The sequence below is a fragment of the Nicotiana tabacum genome, chromosome 24 (assembly GCF_000715075.1).
Source record: "Nicotiana tabacum cultivar K326 chromosome 24, ASM71507v2, whole genome shotgun sequence".
Classification (NCBI taxonomy): Eukaryota; Viridiplantae; Streptophyta; class Magnoliopsida; order Solanales; family Solanaceae; genus Nicotiana; species Nicotiana tabacum.
Window position 1 is genome coordinate 63,715,362 of NC_134103.1, and position 20,251 is coordinate 63,735,612.

Sequence of the window (20,251 nt, forward strand, 5' to 3'; positions counted from 1 at the left end):
GGGGGCATGGTGGTGATCACCGATGACAAGAATGAGTTGATTTCTACAAGAACGGTGACCGGATGGAGGGTGTGTATAGACTATCGAAAGATCAACAAAGTCACAAGGAAGGATAACTTTCCACTTCTTTACTTAGATCAAATGCTCGATAGATTGGCCGGCCGTGATTTCTATTACTTTCTTGATGGGTATTCAGGGTACAACCAAATTTTTATTGCTTCGGAATATCAAGAGAAAATAACCTTTACATGTCCCTATGGTACTTTCGCCTTCAAGCGGATGTCATTTGGTTTGTGCAATGCGGACTTTTTAAAGGTGTATGATGGCTATCTTCACGGACATGGTGGAGGACTGCCTTGAAGTTTTTATGGACGACTTCTCGGTAGTTGGAGATTCTTTTGATGATTTTCTTGCAAATTTGGATAAAGTGTTGACTAAATGTGAAGAAACAAATTTGGTGCTTAATTGGGAGAAATGCCATTTCATGGTCGAGGAAGGCATTGTCCTTGGCCACAAAATCTCAAAGCATGGAATTGAAGTTGACAAGGCAAAAATTGAGGTGATTTCTAAGAAATTGAGTTTCTTAGGCCACGCGGGGTTTTACCGCTATTTCATCAAAGATTTCTCTAAGGTGGTGAACTCGTTGTGCAAGCTTCTTGAAAAAGACGCTAAGTTCAACTTCAATGATGATTTCATGAGGGCTTTTGAATTGTTGAAGTTCAAGTTGACAACTACTCCCATCATCACCGCTCCAAATTGGAGTGTCCCTTTTGAACTCATGTGTGATGCAAGTGACGTAGTGGTTGAAGCTGTTTTGGGGAAATGCATCAAAAAAAAAATTTCATCTGGTCTACTATGCTAGTAAGACTATAAATAGTGCCCAAGTCAACTATACTGTTACAGAGAAATAGCTCCTTGCCATTGTATTTGCAATTGAGAAGTTTCGCCCTTACTTGATGGGTGCAAAAGTCATTGTCCACACGGATCATGTGGCGCTTCGGTATCTTATGAGCAAGAAGGACTCCAAACCTCGGTTGATGAGATGGGTGCTTTTGTTGCAAGAGTTTGATATTGACATCCAAGATAGAAAAGGGAGTGGAAACCAAGTGGCAAACCACTTGTCTCGTTTGGAGGAGGAGGGGAGGCCGCATGACGGCCTTGAACTCAATGACTCCTTACCCGATGAGCAACTCTTGACTATTTCAATGAAATATGTTCCATGTTTCGCGGATCTAGCAAATTTTCTTGTGTGTGAAATCATTCCGAATGAGTTCTCTTCAAACCAAAGGAAGAAACTCAAACAGGATTGTCAAGATTATTATTGGGATGAACCATACCTTTTCCAAATTTGTACGGATAAGGTGATTAGAAGATGTGTACCAAAAGAAGAGCAAGGTGAAATTCTTGGGGCTTGTCATTCTTCACCATATGGTGGTCATCATGGTGAAGCAAAAACGGCGGTCAAAGTGCTTAGTTGCGGGTTCTATTGGCCCACTCTTTACAAGGATGCAAGTGAGCTAGTGAAAAGATGTGATGAATGTCAACGGGCCGGTGGAATCTCAAAGAAGAATGAAATGCCTCTCAAAACCATCTTGGAGATTGATATTTTTGATGTGTGGGGTATTGACTTCATGGGCCCTTTTGTGAGTTCTTGTGGAAACACCTACATCTTGATCGCGGTTGATTATGTGTCCAAATGGGTTGAGGCCATTGCTTTACCCAACAATGAGGCGAGAAGTGTGGTGGCTTTCTTGAAGAAGAGTATTTTCACACGGCTTGGTACTCCATGTGCTATTATAAGCGATGGGGGCTCACATTTTTTGCAACAAGACTTTCTACACCTTGCTTAGCAAGTATTATGTTACTCACAAAGTCACGACTCCTTATCACCCACAAGATAGTGGGCAAGTGAAAGTTTTCAACCGGGAGATAAATAGTATCTTGTCCAAAACGGTGAATGCTAATCGGACGGATTGGTCCAAGAAGCTTGATGATGCATTATGGGCTTATCGGACGACTTACAAAACACCTATCGGAATATCGCCATACCGGTTGGTATTCAGAAAAGCTTATCATCTTCTGGTGGAACTACAGCACAAGGCCATGTGGTCTATAAAGAAGTTGAATCTTGATTGGGATGTAGCAGCTAACTTGAGGGTTGCACATTTGAATGAATTGGATGATTTTCGGTACCATGCTTATGCAAGTTCTTCCTTGTACAAAGAAAAGATGAAATATCTTCATGACAAATACATTTGGAACAAAAAGTTCAAGGTGGGCGATCTTGTATTGTTGTTTAACTCAAGGTTGAGGATGTTTCCCGGGAAGCTAAAGTCTAAATGGAGTAGTCCTTTTGAAATTGTGGGTGTGACACCTTTGGTTGCATTAGACTTGAAGAACAAAAACAATAAAGTATTCCGAGTCAATGGTCATCGGGTGATGCATTATTTGGGAAAGGTTGGAGATAGCCACGTCGTGGCGGTCATTCATTTAAATTGATGGTATTCTGCGTCGTGCCGCGACGTTTAATCAGGCGCTTCTTTGGAGGCAACCCATGTTTATTCTCCTTTTTTCTTTTGTAGTTAGGTGTTATTTTTGTGCTAACTTGATTTGAAGTGTGCTATAGGGATGCGTGTGACCTATAGGAATTGTGGATAGAAATATGGCTAAGTGTTACAAGAATTGCGGACCACAGTTGCTTTGTGTCGACCGCACATTTTTGGTTGCTGCAACAAAAGAACATTGCAGCAGTACAATTAGTTTGCGGACCGCACAAATGAGAGGTTGAAAATTTCAACTCTTTGAGGTTTAGTCTATCAGAGAAATGGCCGATGTGCAACCGCACATGAAATCTGCGGCCGCGTACAAAATTGTGCAGACCGCAAATAAAATGATGAGAGAATGTCTTCGGGTAACAGAGTACGGACCACAAATGAAAATGTGCGGCCGCACTCGCGCTTCTTTCCCTTAATAAACAAAAAGTATAAATAGAGGAATAATGGCATTTGTTACGTTTTTCACTCTCTGAGCATATATATAGTGCCCTCTTGAAATTTCTTGGTGATTTCATTTGTCCACACACACAACATTCTTGATTAGTCACTCATTACACTCATTCATCTGGTATACATCAATTTCTTGTTAATCGTTTTCTTTTAATTTATAGATTTTTAGTTATTTTTAGGCCATTTGTCATTAGAATTAAATTGTGTATCCATGCGAGGGTAAATCTGTAATGGGTTAAATAGTACATGCTCTATGTGGACTAGGTTAACATATTTTCATGCTTCTATGATGTTGCCATGTCAAATTGTGCACGAAATTAAAAAACCTAGAATGAAACAACTGAACTGCTCGTAATTTTTGAATTCTGCGGCCGCACCTAAATTTGTGCAATCCGCAGAAATTGATTTTAGGGCAGCATTAGTGAAGAAGGGATCTGCGCCCGCAAGGTAAAATGTGTGTACCACATAATTCCCATTGCGGCCGCAAATATGCACTTTTACTGTCATCAGAGTGTCCCTACTTTGAGACTCCAATGTGTAGTCGCAAGTTTAATTTTGCGGACCGCAGAAATCGTGTTATGACCGCACATCAACCAATTCTCTGTCATCAGAGAGCTTATATTTGTTGGGTCTCAAAGGTGCGGCCGCAAGTGGAATCATGCGGACCGGACTTGACTTTTGCGGCCGCAAAACAAAATTGTGTGGACCGCAGATCTGGTTTCCTACAAGCATGCTTTGACTATGTACCTTCGCAGTGTCTTCTAGTTTATATCTTTTTGCATGTCTCCTGGGTATGTTTGAACAGTGAATTGTAACTAATAATCGCCTTTGCTTGATACAGATAATGGTTTGATCTAGGGGACGAGGCGACACATCTAAAGGGAGAAGTGAACCTTCTCGGGGTCGATGCAAGAGTGCCTTGTCCCTTGGCCAACAAAATACAATTACAAAGAAAGCTACAACCAGTAGGGGTGGAGGTGCAGATCTATCCGACACAAGCTCATATATTGCGTCTAGGGAAGCATCATAGGGCAACTCGGCCTTTGTTCAGGAGCAGCCGACCGTATAGTCAATGCCACCAGGGAGATACCAACTCAGGGACGAGTCGTCCTCATCTCATAGCACTTCTGAGGAATCGGAGACCGCAAGTCAGGCTTCTGAGCCATCGGCTACACCTGTCCCTGAGGCACAGGATACACCAGTTCAGGATATCCCCGATGATGGCAGAAGGGGAGATGCTACAGCAGATGGTCTTGAAAGATCAAAGAAGAAAGAGTTTTGGGAGGAACACTTTGTCAGCCTAGCCACTTTCACCAGTTTTTGTATATGGTGGACAGTGAGGTCGCTAACTCTTGAGCGATAATTTCAGTTAAAAGATCCAGGGAGGTACAACCCATCAGTGTTGAGACAGTTCATGGAACGCCAGGGGTGGATGTGGTTCACTCAAAGTATAGTGGACGCCAAAGAGTACTTGGTCCGTGAATTCTATGCCAATGTGGCTCACATAAAAAAAGGACAAAAGTGAATAAAGTACGTAACCTAAAAGTGAGATTTGACTATCATACACTCAACACGTACTTGGGCTTCGAAAATGTTGAGCCAAAGGAATATTTGGATAAGTATGCATTAGGAGATACATCCCGACCTTGGTTAGAGGATATTTTAGCAGCACCAGGGCCACCACCGCCATGGATTCTCGTTGGGGTTCCTATCCATCGGATCACTCTAAGTTTCGAAGCGAAGGGGTGACAAACCTTTTTCTACAATAGACTGGACCTGAGCCAGAATGAGACTTACCTTCCGATTCCTCGGGCAGTTCTGGTTGCTTCAATTATGGCCGGGTACCCTATCAATGTGGGTGCCGTGATGTCAGCCAATATCTCAGTGATTGCTCGGTATGATGACTCGTCCTACCCATATCCCACCACTATTACAGAATATCTTACAGATGCAAGGGTAGAGCCGAGGGATTATGACACAAAGGTGAAGCCGAAGAAGCCTTTGACTTGGTATTCACTGATGGATACGAACAATCCGAAAAATAAAGTTCAGCCTCCTACCACTGCGAGCCAGTCTGATGAGCGAGCTATGGTAGCTGCTGAGGTAGTTGATGTTCCATCCACTTTGGCCGAACCTTCCTCCAGTGCCACAGCTATGCCTCCGCCATCATCCACAGTCCCTACTGCAGTTCCTGCCACAACTCCCACCTCGTCTTTGAAGCCAGTGCCTATGCCTAATGTCCTACTTTCTACGTTGAAAGTCTCCCAGACATTGGCGAGCCTCAACAACTGGATGCAGATAGCCACTGCAAAGCTGTCTGACTTATCCAGTACTGTTGCAATGCAGTCTTCTGTTCAGGCACCTCAGTTTTCCCGACAGCTGAAGAGACATTGAAGAAGCTCCTAGAGAACCAGAACACTATTATGGCTACCTTGGTACAACACGAGTCAGTGATCGAAGAGCTGGGAAAAAGAAGTAAAGAAGATGAGAAAGTCCCATGGCAGTAAGAAATCAGTGGACAAGCTCTGGAGACAGGTGACCAGGCTTGCTATAGCCAAAGATCTCCCCTTTGACATGCTACTTGACCCAGACCAATCTGTCCCATATCCTACAACACCATCTGCACCGGTGGCACCGGCTAGCCAGTCTGAAGAGCCACACCTTTTTGCCGACACTACTGAGGCAGTGCGTCAAATGTTCTCCTGTCACGACCCAAACCGATGGGCCGCAACGGGCACGCGGTTCCTAACTCAACCGAGTACCAACGTAACATATCCTTCTTATCATACTATCATGGGTAAATGAACCGAAAAGGCCGTCATGAGATAACAAGAATTAAACACAACAGAATACTCGACATAGGACGACCCAACATGGTATACAAACTTAACATATGACATATGGGCCTATAAGACTGAAATGATTATTTGTACACTCAAAACATAGGCCAACAAGGCCATACAATGATCCATATACATAAAATCTATCTACAAGCCCCTAAGAGTACATACGCATCATAAAGACCGGGATATGGCCCCATTATACCAATCAATACATGTCCAAAATATACCGACCAAATAGGCAACTCCTGAGTAAGTGGAGTGCACCAACACCTTCTGTTGAGCTGATAGCCTAATAAGAGGACTACCAACCTATCTATCGGGACCTGCGGGCATGAAACGCAATGTATCCAGGCAAAAGGGACGTCATTACAAATAAAGTACCGAGTATGTAAGGCATGAAAATAAATATATAAAAGACATGAAAGAAACATGGAGTAAAGGACTCAACCTGTAAGTCTACTCTTTGAATCATGAAACATTTATAATTTCATGCATTTGTGTATAAATGTGATATCATGCATAGGTATATGCGTACATAACATCATCAAGCCTCTTAGGACATCCCATCATATTATCTCGGCATCTGTGGGCGAAATCATCAACGTATACTAATTGATCAGGTGGTGGTGCATATATAACGTTGTAACCTTTTCCCATACCCCATATACATATAATATACATGTATATAACGCCATTTGGTCATGGGTCAATGTACATGTATACATGAATGCAATGCATAAGGAAGTAAGTCAATAAGATCTCTCCGAATGTCATAAGATCAATATGCCTTCGATTAATATCATAAAATAAACTTTATCAACTTATGTATTTTCTGAGACCCATGAAGAGACAATATAATAATAGGACACATAGGGAATCAAGAACATAGGTACCCCTAGTACTTCTAAGAGACGTATTTTCTGCTCGTTTTGTTTGTATCATATTGATCATGCCAAAAGAAAAGAAGGAATAGCCTTAACATACCTTGGTAGTTTACTTAACCACACGACATTGGTTCAGCCCATTAGTACTTCAGTCTACAACAAACAATAAGGGACCATTCTTAATCTTACGGAAGCTAGAACTCAACACAAATGAGCGATTAACTCGTCTACGAAATTTTGGACAACACCTCCCCTTACTCTTTTAGCTTTCCTCAAATCAAACAACAAGACCAATATTTCCAGAATATACATACATACATATATATATATATATATATATATATATATATATATATATATATATATAAAACCTTATATTCATTACAATACATCACCAAAATAGTCCACACCATCTCACCCAACAACCAAGTTCTAACTTGCACTTTTCCAATCCTTCTCTTCTTCTAAACACATCAACCACAATAGAAATAGTATTCTTAAGTTATTTCTACTAATTTCCAGCCATAAAACATCAAGAATTCAATTCCAAAATAGTTCGGCAACTATAACACTTCAACATGAAGTTCAACCTACTTCACAAGTTCCCTTTATCAAATCAACTAGATATACATAGATAATCTTAAATACATATAGGAGAAGTTAAACCTTACCTTGGAAGCAAGAATACTTGCCCAACTAAGCTTTACTTCAAGCTCAAACAAGCTCTTTACCCCAAACAACAAAGTAGAGAGAAAACTAGGTGATCTTGATCTTCGAAGAGAAAAATCACCTTACCATTGTGGATCTGGTCTTGAACCCTAGGATAACGTTGAGAGAGGTTTTGGGATAATATTTTGGAGCTCCTTCATGTTGCAATAGAGAAAGAGGGATTATAAATTGTTTTCTAAGTAAAATATCTATATATATATGGCCCTACTAATGGGCTTGGGCAGATGGGTTGGGCTGCCCATCTCTATCCTTTTCCTTTCCCTTCTAATTTGGTCCACAAACTCTAAGTAGGTGATGCACCTACTTGTCACCTACTTAATTAAGTAGGTGATACATGTTGGTTCTTTTTCCATTTTGAAACATGTGTCTCATCCTCGTTAAATAATTTAGACATGTGTCGAGTAGCTCAAGCAAGTAGGATGGAAAGTAAGTTGGTGAAGCAGTCACGTTGGGTAACAAAGCAACTCATTTTTATTTGTCCAAAATCTCCTTTCTCACGTTTAAGTGCATTCATCCTCAACCTAGTCACGTACAAAAACATGGGGTGTAACATTATTATATACTTTCAAAGAGGATCTCATTTCCGAGCTTACATCAATTGATTTACGACATATTTTCACATACGAAAACATGAGGTGTAACATTATTCCCCCCTTTGGAATATTCATCCTTGAATGTTGACTGATGCGCTTATCATTCTCATAACTTATAGCTCTTATGAATACTTTAATACTATCATTGCCATCTAGGCAACTGTTCTGTGAATAAATCCAAATGGGGCATTCCCCCATTTAGGCCTCTTTCTCACACCACGACTTGTAGTCGGAATTCTTCTAATCTTGTAACTATTTCTACCTTTTATCATGCAGTCTGTACATCTTTGTCCTTGTATGTGCTCCTATGCGACTCTTCTCTCATGTTGTCCCTCTGGCATCTATAGGTGTACTGAAGTTTTTCGCTCGGTACTTTGTTGAACTTACGACTATTGCTATATGTTGTTTCATAGCCTCTATTATCTATACTTATGGCTTTACTACATCTAAGTAGGTCATACTATACCATAACTCTTACTTCGGTTTATTGTTACTGAGGTCTGCTACCAAACTCCAGGTTACTCTCGTTACTTATCTTATATGTATAAATCTAAGTCCTTTAATGCTTCCTCATTTCTATTCATCTTAAGAATGACGACCTAATCTCATCTCATACTTTGTATCTTTTATCCATCCATTGTTGATTCACCTCAATGTTGATCTATAATCTACCACTGATAACTTGAAACCTCTTATGTAATACATTGTCACTAGGGCTCACGTCGCATCGAGGAACATTTGAAGTGATTTTCCCGATCCACCTAGGGACGATACTATACTTCAATAATTGTAATTCATAGAATCCCAATGTGATTCATCTTATTGGGGGTATTCTAATCCTGTGCAATTCATGAAATCCCTTTTCTTTAGATCATTACTCAATCAAATGCCTAAACGTCATCCTCTTATCTATCACAATTACACATTTATTCTACTATCAAGGCAACATTCATCTCTTCTAATTGCTCCTAGTCTTAGTCTTCTCCAAGTTCATTCAGGCTATACTTAGCTTTCTATAACTTACGAAAACCATCATCTCTCTTGATTTTATGGGCTTAATCCCGAGGCCTTATCTATTCTTATCACCTTTTCACTCACCTTTTCGTATCCTTACTCCTATCTACCTAAAACCTTGTCACTCTACCATAAGCTTGCGACCTACACCTATCTATTTATACTACTCGCAACCTTCCTTTGACTTGCTAGCACTATAGATTTCCTTCTATGCCTTCTTAGTTGTTTTTAAATGTAAGCAATAACTTTTCCTGGTCGTTCTGCCACTTGTTGCATGAATACTTGGCTTATCTTGTTGCCCACAAATACTGGAATTTTCTGTAACTTATATGATCTCAAATATCACTTTTGATTTTTTTTTCTTCCCGTTAATTAGCCAGTATAGGTGTCACTTTCTTATGGAGTGCATACAATGTTGAAGTGGGACTGTTGTTACAAGACCATTTCTTCTTTATGTCACTATGCTTAGGTTGAAGCCTTCTTCGTTATATCCTCAGCTAGTCTTTCTTTGTATAAGGGAGACCCTCTGACTCCTATAAAGCTGCGAGCTTATTACATCATATACCCAAAGGAATTTTTGATGTTATTACTCGCCTGTATATATCCTTAGTTACTTACCTCCGCGACCTTATGCTCGTAGGGTTGCTTCTGAACTGAAATTTTAACTGTCTCCCCAGTGGCACTCTCTTTTATTTTTGTAATACTTATACAGTACCTTTAACTACCCCAACTCCTATATGAATATTTCTCAAGGAGCATGATGTCATATCTGCGAAGTTGAATTCACTATGTTGGGGTTTACTGCGTTTATCTTGCATGATATGCTGATTGTCTGTATCCTCTTATCTAGCCATAACTAGGCTCTTCCCCAATCAACTACTAACTACTCGTTGGTCCATTCTCATATCTATATTCCGTGTAATCTCTCTTGGTATATGTACTTTGTCTTAACTTACCTCTTACACTGGCTCTTGATATATCAAGTGTCCATTCGCACTTATTTATCAATAACATCCTGGCCGGGAACTCTTACTGCCTCTCCCTGGCATCGTGCTTGCATAATGTTCTGGAGTCGCGACATATCTGTAGGATCTGAATAAATGCAACTTCATCCCTTTTGCCTTTTTATCGCATTCTTCATTTACCAGTCCATAGTTACATGAACCACTTAACTCCGACTTAATACCACATCAAACCATCTTCCCTCCCCCCCTTTAGGGGAGTACTGAAATTTAGTGCTACAACGATTTACCTATAGATATTTTACCTCTTCATCTTTGGCGTCTTTTAACATCATCAATGACCATTACTCACCTTACGGTAACCTTTCTGTACCAGGGATAACTGAATTTCATACGCACAAGGGTGACACCTAGTGTAATTGGAACACTTAGTCTCTTAAGCTTAACTCTGCTCACAGTGCTTGCTTTAGGGACGCGTCTTCCTGAATGAACTTTAAAGGTTATTCTTTTGTTGTCCATTCTATTACTTCCGGAACGCTATCTCTGAAACTCTCACGATGCCGACTATTATAAAATCCTTCGGTCCCTAATTCATGTTCAGTTTATCTTGTTCACTAGCCCATAGTGATTTCTATTACTCCGGGGTCTAACATTTCCTTCTAGTAATCACATTGGAGTCACCAACTTATTTCTCAAAATTAGGATATGACTTTATGACTTATGCTCTTTTATTGTTTCAAGGCACGTCTCCTCTTGTCTTCTCTTCACTTGACTATAGACTCTGTCATCCTGTCATATTTTGATTTACCGTTATCACTCATTTATCACATCTTACTCATAATGCTTTATTTACTCTCTTCTTATTCTCCTGTTAATATTTTCGTCTATTACCTTATTCTGAAAACTTCAACAAAACATTCTTTCACTTTTAGCTCCCCTTGCTCCATCTCATTGGCTCTTCGGGTTGCCTAACATTCTCTTTTTACTTGGGGAGGGAGTCATACTAAGGTAAATATTTATCCCTTTTAGGATTCCATTGCATATCTTCTGAAATTCCTGAAAGTTCTAGTATTCATATCTGACTGTACTATTCTAGAGTGCATCATCTGGATGTCTCACAAATAGAACTATTACCATATTTGCAATATCCTTCGAAAATGTCAGCTAACGCTAACAATCCATCCACCATTTTGGGTTACTTTAACCCCAGCTTGATCCTGATATCCTATCCTTCTCTTAAACTATATCTGTTAGCTCCCATAGGGCATAACTGAGATGGGTGTGACCAATTGTACATACCTCTGTTACTGTTGAAGGTAACTCATAATGCTTATATTTCTCTGCTTGAATTGTAAATACTGATAATCTTCACTAACTGGGTACCTCGTACCCTCCTTCACCTTGTTTCTGTTACCTATTGAAACTTATACTTTTACCTTCTGATACTCCCATGTCCAGCTATTCGCGGGGCACGTTAGATATTCCCATCCTAAGGTCTTAAGCAGGAAATTTGCACATCGGGTATGCACGATCTGATAGTGCCTCAAATTGGGCCATGTCGTCAAGAACTCTCCCTCTACTAGTGCCCTTACTTTCTGCTGTATTAACCCTCTGGCTAGCTGTAATCTTTCTAGTTGCAAATATCTCTGTATTATTAGCAAACTTATGTTCTGGCTCAAACTCTTATGATTCAGCTCTATAACACAATTTAGATTTGAAAGAAGGGTAACAAACTCCTAAATGCCTTGTAGCTTCCTGTATATATAATGTGGTGCACAACATATCTCTAAACAAGGATCTACTAGACACGGCTTGTAGACTCCCTAGGATAGAACTGCTCTGATACCATGTTTGTCACGCCCCAAACCTGAAGAGGCGTGCTGATGCCCGGTGCCATACTCCGCCTGAGCGTACCACTCTGTAACTATGAACTATAGAGGGGTAACCCTCAACTTAGGCTGATGAGACCATATTCTGAATCATCTAAAAATAATAATCAAGGCCGACGAGACCACCATGAATGTCTACAACCAGCAATACCAAACTAACATGTGCACCAGCTGGCAAGGCCACAATACGGATATACAAAATATACAGGACTCGTGTACAAGCCTCTAGAGATAAGTGAACTATATTATGGTCGGGATAGGGCCTCGACCTACCCAACAAACCTGTATATATAAAATGGACTCCAAGGCCTAGACCTGGTAACTCCGAGGTAGAGCTTACCAACAAAGCTAATGTTTGACTCTGTCTACTAGGAAGGTCTACCCAACTGTCTATCAGGACCTCCAGGCATGAAACGCAGTGTCCCTAGACAAAAGCGACGTCAGTACAAATAAAGTACCGAGTATGTAAGGTACGAAAATCAGTATATAAAGACATGAAAGAAACATGGAGTAAATGACTCAACCTGTAAGTCTGAATAACTCTGTGAATCATGAAACATTTATAATGTCATGCATGTGCGTATAGATGTCATATCATGCATAGGTATATGCGCACATAACATCATCAAACCTCTAAGGGCATCCCATCATATCATCTTGGCCTCCATGGGCAAAATCATCAACGTATACTAATGTGGTGCGTATATAACGTCGTAACCTTTTCCCATACCCCATATACATATAATATATGCGTATATAATGCCATCTTGTCATGGGTCAATGTACATGTATAAATTAATGCAATGCATAAAGAAGTAAGTCAATAAGATCTCTTAGAATGTCACAAGATCAATATGCCTTCGGTTAATATCATGAAATAAACTTTATCAACTTACGTATTTTCTGAGACCCATGAACAAATGATATAATAATAGGACACATGGGGAATCAAGAACATAGGCACCCCTAGTACTTCTAAGAATAGTGTCATTTGTGAAAGTTGCGCGTTTGATCGTTTTATTTGTATCATATTGATCATGCCAAAAGGAAAGAAGGGATAGCCTTAACATACTTTTGTAGTTTACTTAACTACACGACATCAGTTCAGCCCGTTAGTACTTCAATCTACAACAAATAATAAGGGACCATTGTTAATCATACGGAAGCTATAACTCAACACAAATGAGCGACTAACTCGTCTACAAAATTTTGGACAGCACCTCCCCTTACTCTTTTCACTTTCCTCAAATCCACAAACAAGATATATATATATATATATATATATATATATATATATATATATATATATATATATATATATATATATATATATATATATATATATATATATATATATATATATATATATATATATATATATATATATATATATATATATATATACACACCATCTCACCCAACAACCAAGTTCTAACTTGCACTTTCCAGCCTTCTCTTCTTCCAAACACATCAACCACAATAGCAATAGTATTCTTAAGTTATTTCTACTGATTTTCAGCCATAAAACATCAAGAATTCAACTCCAAAATAGTCCAGCAACTACAACACTTCAACATGAAGTTCAACCTACTTCACAAGTTCCCGTTATCAAATCAACTAGATATACATAGATGATCTTAAATACATATAGGAGAAGTGAAACCTTACCTTGGCAGTAAGAATACTTGTCCAACTAAGCTTTACTTCAAGCTCAAACAAGCTCTTTACCCCAAACAACAAAGTAGAGAGATAACTAGGTGATCTTGATCTTCGAAGAGAGAAATCACCTTACCAATCTTTTGGATTTGGTCTTGAACCCTAGGATAACGCTGAGAGAGGTTTTGGGATGATATTTTGGAGCTCCTTCAGAAATAGAGAGAGAGGGATTCTAAATTGTTTTTTAAGTAAAATATCTATGTATATATGGCCCTACTAATGGACTTGGGCAGATGGGTTGGGCTATCCATCTCTATCCTTTTCCTTTCCCTTTTAATTTGGTCCACAAACTCTAAGTAGGTGATGCACCTACTTAATCAAGTAGGTGATACATGTCGGTTCTTTTTCAATTTTGAAACATGTGTCTCATCCTCGTTAAATTATTTAGACATGTGTCGAGTAGCTCAAGCAAGTGGGACGGAAAGTAAGTTGGTGAAGCAGGCATGTCGGGTAACAAAGCAGCTTATTTTTATTTATCCAAAACCTCCTTTCTCACATTTAAGTGCATTTGTCCTTAACCTAGTCATTTGTATGTTGAACGGAAACACTGGATGTAATTTTATATACTTTCAAAGAGGATCTCATTTTCGAGTTTACATTAATTGACTTACGACTTATTTTTACGTACGAAAACATGGGGTTTCACATCGCCAACCCAGCCACACCCACAGTTGAGGATGATGAGATTCAGTTAGCTGAGCCTGAGGGCGATGACATTGTTGGGGACACAAATATGTCCAAGGAGCCATAGGGAGTTGTCTTCACTCTTTCCCCTCTTTTACTCTTATTTTGTTAAGCATTGGGGACAATGCTTATCTTTATTTGGGGGGGGGGTGGAGTTATTTATTATATTTAATACATTCTGAAATATTTGTCCTGTAATATCTTGATATTATTCTCTATTTTCTTATTATGTATATATATTCTCTCTCTTTCTCTCATTATGTATATTCATTCTATCTTTAGTAGTTTTTGCTTATTAGCTTCCTTATTTTTGTTTCTTTATTTGATTTAGTAGCTTCTTTTTTTGATTTAGTAGCTTATTTTTATGTTTTAGTAGATAATAAAGCCTTTGGTTTTCTTAATGCCATGGTTCTTTCCAAGGGTAGTTGTTGTATGAACAGGGTGACTCGTCCTAACGGTGGACGGCGTGACAACCTTCTTAAGGTAATGGGTCTGTTTTTTGTGTTTAGGTAACAATAGTAGTAGTAATGAATAAATAGACCTAATTAAGTCATGCTCGAAGAGTTAGCCATGCTTCAATTGGCAGCAACACACTTAACTACGTGCTTATGGTTAGAAACAAGGTTTTTGAAAGAAATAGCTCTAGTTAGTGACTTGTGACTCTTGAGTTGACTTTTGCAATCATCGAGTGGTTTAATTGGACCATAGTGATCTTTAAACTTGAATGTGGTCATTGTGGTCCCTCGACTCTGTCCTCTTTTACAATCCGATTGCGTGAGGAGTGACATGAATTGTTGCTATTCCAAGTATCCATGCGAAGGGTGTAGAACTTTCCCCGAATGTGTTTCAAGGCAAAATCTAAAGTTTTGCTTGATTTAAAAAGTGATTGTAGGATCTCCTTGGCCCGTTTGAGTTTTTCTATTGCCAACAAATGTCATTATCCCTAGTCAACCCCTTTGAGCCTCTAGCCTTTATCATTTGATAACCATTTTACAAGCCTTTACCCGTTTGGTCGTGACCCTTTTTTGGCACCCGAGCTTTCCTTAACACTCTTCTGAAACAAATGGCTTAAAACGTAAGTTTGGGATAGAGATGAGGAACTTGAAAAAGGTATCAAGGCACAAAAAGAGAAAATAAATTATTTCTATGAGAAGAAAAGGCAAGAAAAGAAAAGAATAAAAAGAAAGATACAAAAAGTGAATAAGTGGAAGGGTTGAAAAGATTCAAAAAGAGGTAATGATCCCAAACATGGAGAAATCAAAAAGGGAGAAAAATAATAAAACGATCAAGAAAGAGTGATGCTAGGTCTCTCTAGTCCCCAATGAAAAGAAAGTGCCTCTGAGAATCGGCAAAGTGTGAGCCGAGAAATGAAAGATAGAGTGCTTAAGGAAAAGTGTAACCACTTACTCATACGGTATCCTACCCTAACCCAAAAGCGTTCATTACATCCCGAAATAAGTCCTACTTGATTTCAAACCGAGTAAGCTTACATTAGTGGTGATCTACACAAGGGGAAAGCCTATGGTACTTGAAGTCGTACTTGTGACATTCTTTTGAGAGAGATGAGTGAACCTTTCATAAATCTTTGGATTGAGTGCTAAATTTCTTAAGTGAGCTAGGAAAATGGAAAGTAGAGGAGGAAGAGTTTGGAGTCCACCATGACTTACATGATAGAGCAAGAGTCCTTGATGAGTAAAGTCTCTTGAAGCTCAAATGTCACATTAGAACTATATGTGCATGAATGTTTAACTTGTCGCCTTGTTGATAATACATGAGTAGTATGGGTAATTGTTGGTACCAACTGATGTGTGGATGGCTCACCTTTGACTCTCTGAAATGACCCTTAACTTTTGAAGGTGGAAACTAATTTATTTGCTTGAGGACAAGCAAAGACTTAAGTTTGGGGGAGTTGATAAGTGGGGATTTTGACTGCTTATTACCACATTTTAGTTTTGTTTTAGTCCGAAAGTATTGAATTGTGTTCCCGAAACTAATGAAATTGTGCAAATTGCAGGAATGCTAGAAGTTTGGTCTCCCGAGATGAAATCGGACTCAAAAAGGAGTGTTCCGAAGCACAAGGCAATAAAGGGCGCAAAAGCACAAATGTGCGGTCCGCAAAAGGAATTATGCGGCCGCAGAAGAAATTGCGGACCGCAAAATTCCATCTGTGCCGCGCTGCAAACCAAGAAGAAAAATCTAACAGAACTTTCAGCAATGTGCAGACCACACAAGAATTATGTGGCCACAGAAGATTACCTCGCGGTCGCAGCCATGAAATGTGCGGCCGTAGAAGATTGCCTTGCGGCCGTAGTCCAAAAATATGCGGCCGCAAAACTCACCTTCCTACCAACTGAAGAAATTTGCGGACCGCACATGAAATTGTGTGGCCGCAGAACCTCCCGAGGGGAATTTTTGTCTGTGATTTTTGGCCCTGTATAAATAGACGAGTTTTACAAAATTAGGTCAAGTTGGAATATACAAACCTGCTGTAACCATTTCCTTTAGCTATTTTAGGAAGATTTAGCTTATTTGAGTATTTTAACATTAGATTTCATCATTTTAATCTTCCCTTATGAGTTTAATTAGCTTTTCATCTTTATTTTCTTCAAATCCCATTATGAGTAGCAAGATTTTTACTAGAGTTGTGACCCAATCCTAGTGTGTGGACCTTAGGGTGATTAATTTTATGTTGTTTTATGATTGGATGTTGATTATTTAACTTAGTTCATGCTTCGTATTTGGAATTAATGGTTGCAAACATTGATTCATGCCTATTTGACTTAGTATCTACTTGAGAAAGAGATACCTAGTCTAGGATAACTTAGCTAACAAGGAATTGGGTGAATTGAGAGATTGATTAACCTAAGTAAAGAGTTCAAACTAGAGATAGTAAGAACCCGACTTGAGCTCTTATCAACTGTTTTGGTTGATACCCATTTGGACTTGAGAAAGCCAAATTGGGCAAAATCAGTCTCTGACCGAGAGGTATTGAGTGGGTAATGTGGAGTTGAGAGCTATAATACACCTCAATCAACAAAACAAGTATAAACATATTTATCCCATTAGGCAAACACCTAGGTTATGGTCACAGCCCTAGGCCTTTAATCTAATTGGAAAAACCTCAAAAAATATTTATCTATAATCTATTTTCTTTAGCTTGCATTCATTAGAGTAACAGTAGAAATAGAAAACAAAACCTTGTTGTGGAAGTGCAATCTTAGATAACCCATTTGCTTGCTTCAAATGTATACTCCTAACACCCCTCATAACTCCGAGTGGATTCAACTTCGACTCATAGTTAGGTAATTATTATTGCATACAACTTTATCATATCTCCCATAGAGGTATGTTGTGGACGTCACCACGAGGCGCAATTACACAAAACACGATCGGGTCGTTCCATTCTCCCCCTATTAAAAAAACAGTCGTCCTCGAACGTGCATAAGGACATACTTGAAGTGGTGAATAGATGTGGATAGCGACTCCATATGTCATGCTCGGTCTCCCATGTTGCCTCCTCGACTGGATGACCCCTCTATTGAACCTTCATTGAAGCAATATTCTTTGATTTCAACTTCCGAACTTGTCTGTCCAAGATAGCCACAGGCACCTCAATATAAGTCAAATCCCCATCCAATTGGACTGTGTTGAAGTTTAGAACATGAGATGAATCACCGTAATACTTCCGCAGCATAGAGACACGGAACACCAGATGAACCACAGATAAACTAGGTGGAAATGCAAGCTTATAAGCTACCTCACCAATCCTCTCAAGGATCTCAAAAGGCCTGATATACCTAGGGCGCAGCTTGCCAGTCTTCCCAAACCTCATCACACCCTTCATGGGTGAAACCCGGAGCAAGACTCGCTCTCCAACCATGAATGCAACATCGCGAACCTTTCGATCAGCATAACTCTTCTGTCTATATTGGGTTGTACAAAGCCGATCTTTGATCGTCTTGACCTTCTCCAAAGCATCTCGAACCAAATCTGTGCCCAATAACGTAGCCTCTCCCGGCTCAAACCACCCGGCTGGAGAACTACACCGTCTCCCATATAGGGCCTGATAAATGAGACATGTGAATACTCGACTGGTAGTTGTTGTTGTAGTCAAACTCCGCACGTGGCAAGAACTAATCCCAAGCACCCCCGAAATCCATAACACATGCGCGAAGCATATCCTTCAATATCTGAAGAGTGCGCTCGGACTGTCCGTCTGTCTAAGGGTGAAATATTTTACTCAACTCAACCCGTGTGCCTAGCTCGCGTTGCACAGCCTTCCAGAAATGAGATGTGAACTTCGTACCCTGGTCAGAGATGATGGATACCGGCACACCATAAAGTCGGACAACCTCGCGAATATAGATCTAAGCCAGCTACTCTGAAGAATAGGTAATCACTACCGGAATGAAATGAGTTGACTTGGTCAACCTGTCCACAATCACCCATACCGCATCAAATTTCTTCTGAGTCTGTGGGAGCCCAACAACAAAATCCATGGTGACACGCTCCCATTTCCACTCGGGAATCTCAAGTCTCTGAAGCAAACTGTCCGGCCTCTGCTGCTCACACTTCAGCTGCTGACAATTTAGGCACCGAGCTACATACTCCACTATGACTCCTCCACCAATAGTGCTGCCTCAAATCCTAGAGACACCCGGATGAATGGAGTACCGTGAACTGTGGGCCTCTTGAAGAATCAACTCACATAAATCGTCCACATTAGGCACACATAATCGGCCCTACATCCGTAACACACAGTCATATCTGATAGAAACCTCCTTGGCATTGTTGTGCTGAACCGTGCCTTAAGGACAAGCAAATAGGGGTCGTCATACTGACGCTCTCTGATACGATCATATATCAAAGACCGAGAAATCACACAGGCAAGAACTCGATTGGGATCCGAAACATCCAATCTAACAAACTGGTTGGGAAAGACCTGAACATCCAATGTTAATGGCCTCTCGGCTGCCAGTAGATATGCTAAACTACCCAAACTCTCCACCTTTTAAATCAAGGCATCGGCCACCACATTGGCCTTTTCGAAATGATATAGAATGGTGTAAGAACTTTCTATTTGATCAGATGTTGTAAACTCCGATGGTCGGTAAATACCTCACAAGGGACACCGTACAAATAATGCTGCCATATCTTCAATGCATGAACAATGGATGCCAACTCTAAGTCATGGACTGGATAATTCTTCTCATGGGTCTTCAGCTGTTGAGACGCATAGGCAATCACCCTATCATCTTGCATCAACACCGCGCCAAGGCCAACACGTGACGTATTACAATACACAGTATAAGACCCCGAGCCTGTAGGCACCACTAACACTAGGGCTGTAGTCAAAGCAGTCTTAAGCTTTTGAAAGCTCTCCTCACACTCCTTGGACCACATGAAAGGAGCACCCTTCTGGGTCAATCTGGTCATAGGTGCACCAATAGATGAGAAACCCTCTATGAAACGACGATAATACCCGACCAAAATAAGGAAACTTCAGATCTCAGTAGCTGAAGACGGGCTGAGCCAACTCTACACTACTTCAATCATCTTCGGATCTACCTTGATCCCCTCACTCGACACCACATTACCCAAAAATTCCACTGAATCAAGCCAGAATTCAAACTTTGAGCATTTTGCATGCAATTTCTTATCTCTCAAGGTCTGGAGCACGATCCTCAAATGCTGCTCATGATCTTCCCGACTACAAGGAGTACATCAAGATGTCGTCAATAAATACAATTACGAATGAATCAAGATAAGACTGGAATACATTGTTCATCAGGTGCATAAATATTGCTGGGGCATTGGTCAGCCCAAATGACATCACGAGGAACTCGTAATGACCATATCGAGTCCTAAGGGCAGTCTTTGGAATATCCAAATCCTAAATCTTCAATTGATGATAACCTGACCGCAAATCAAC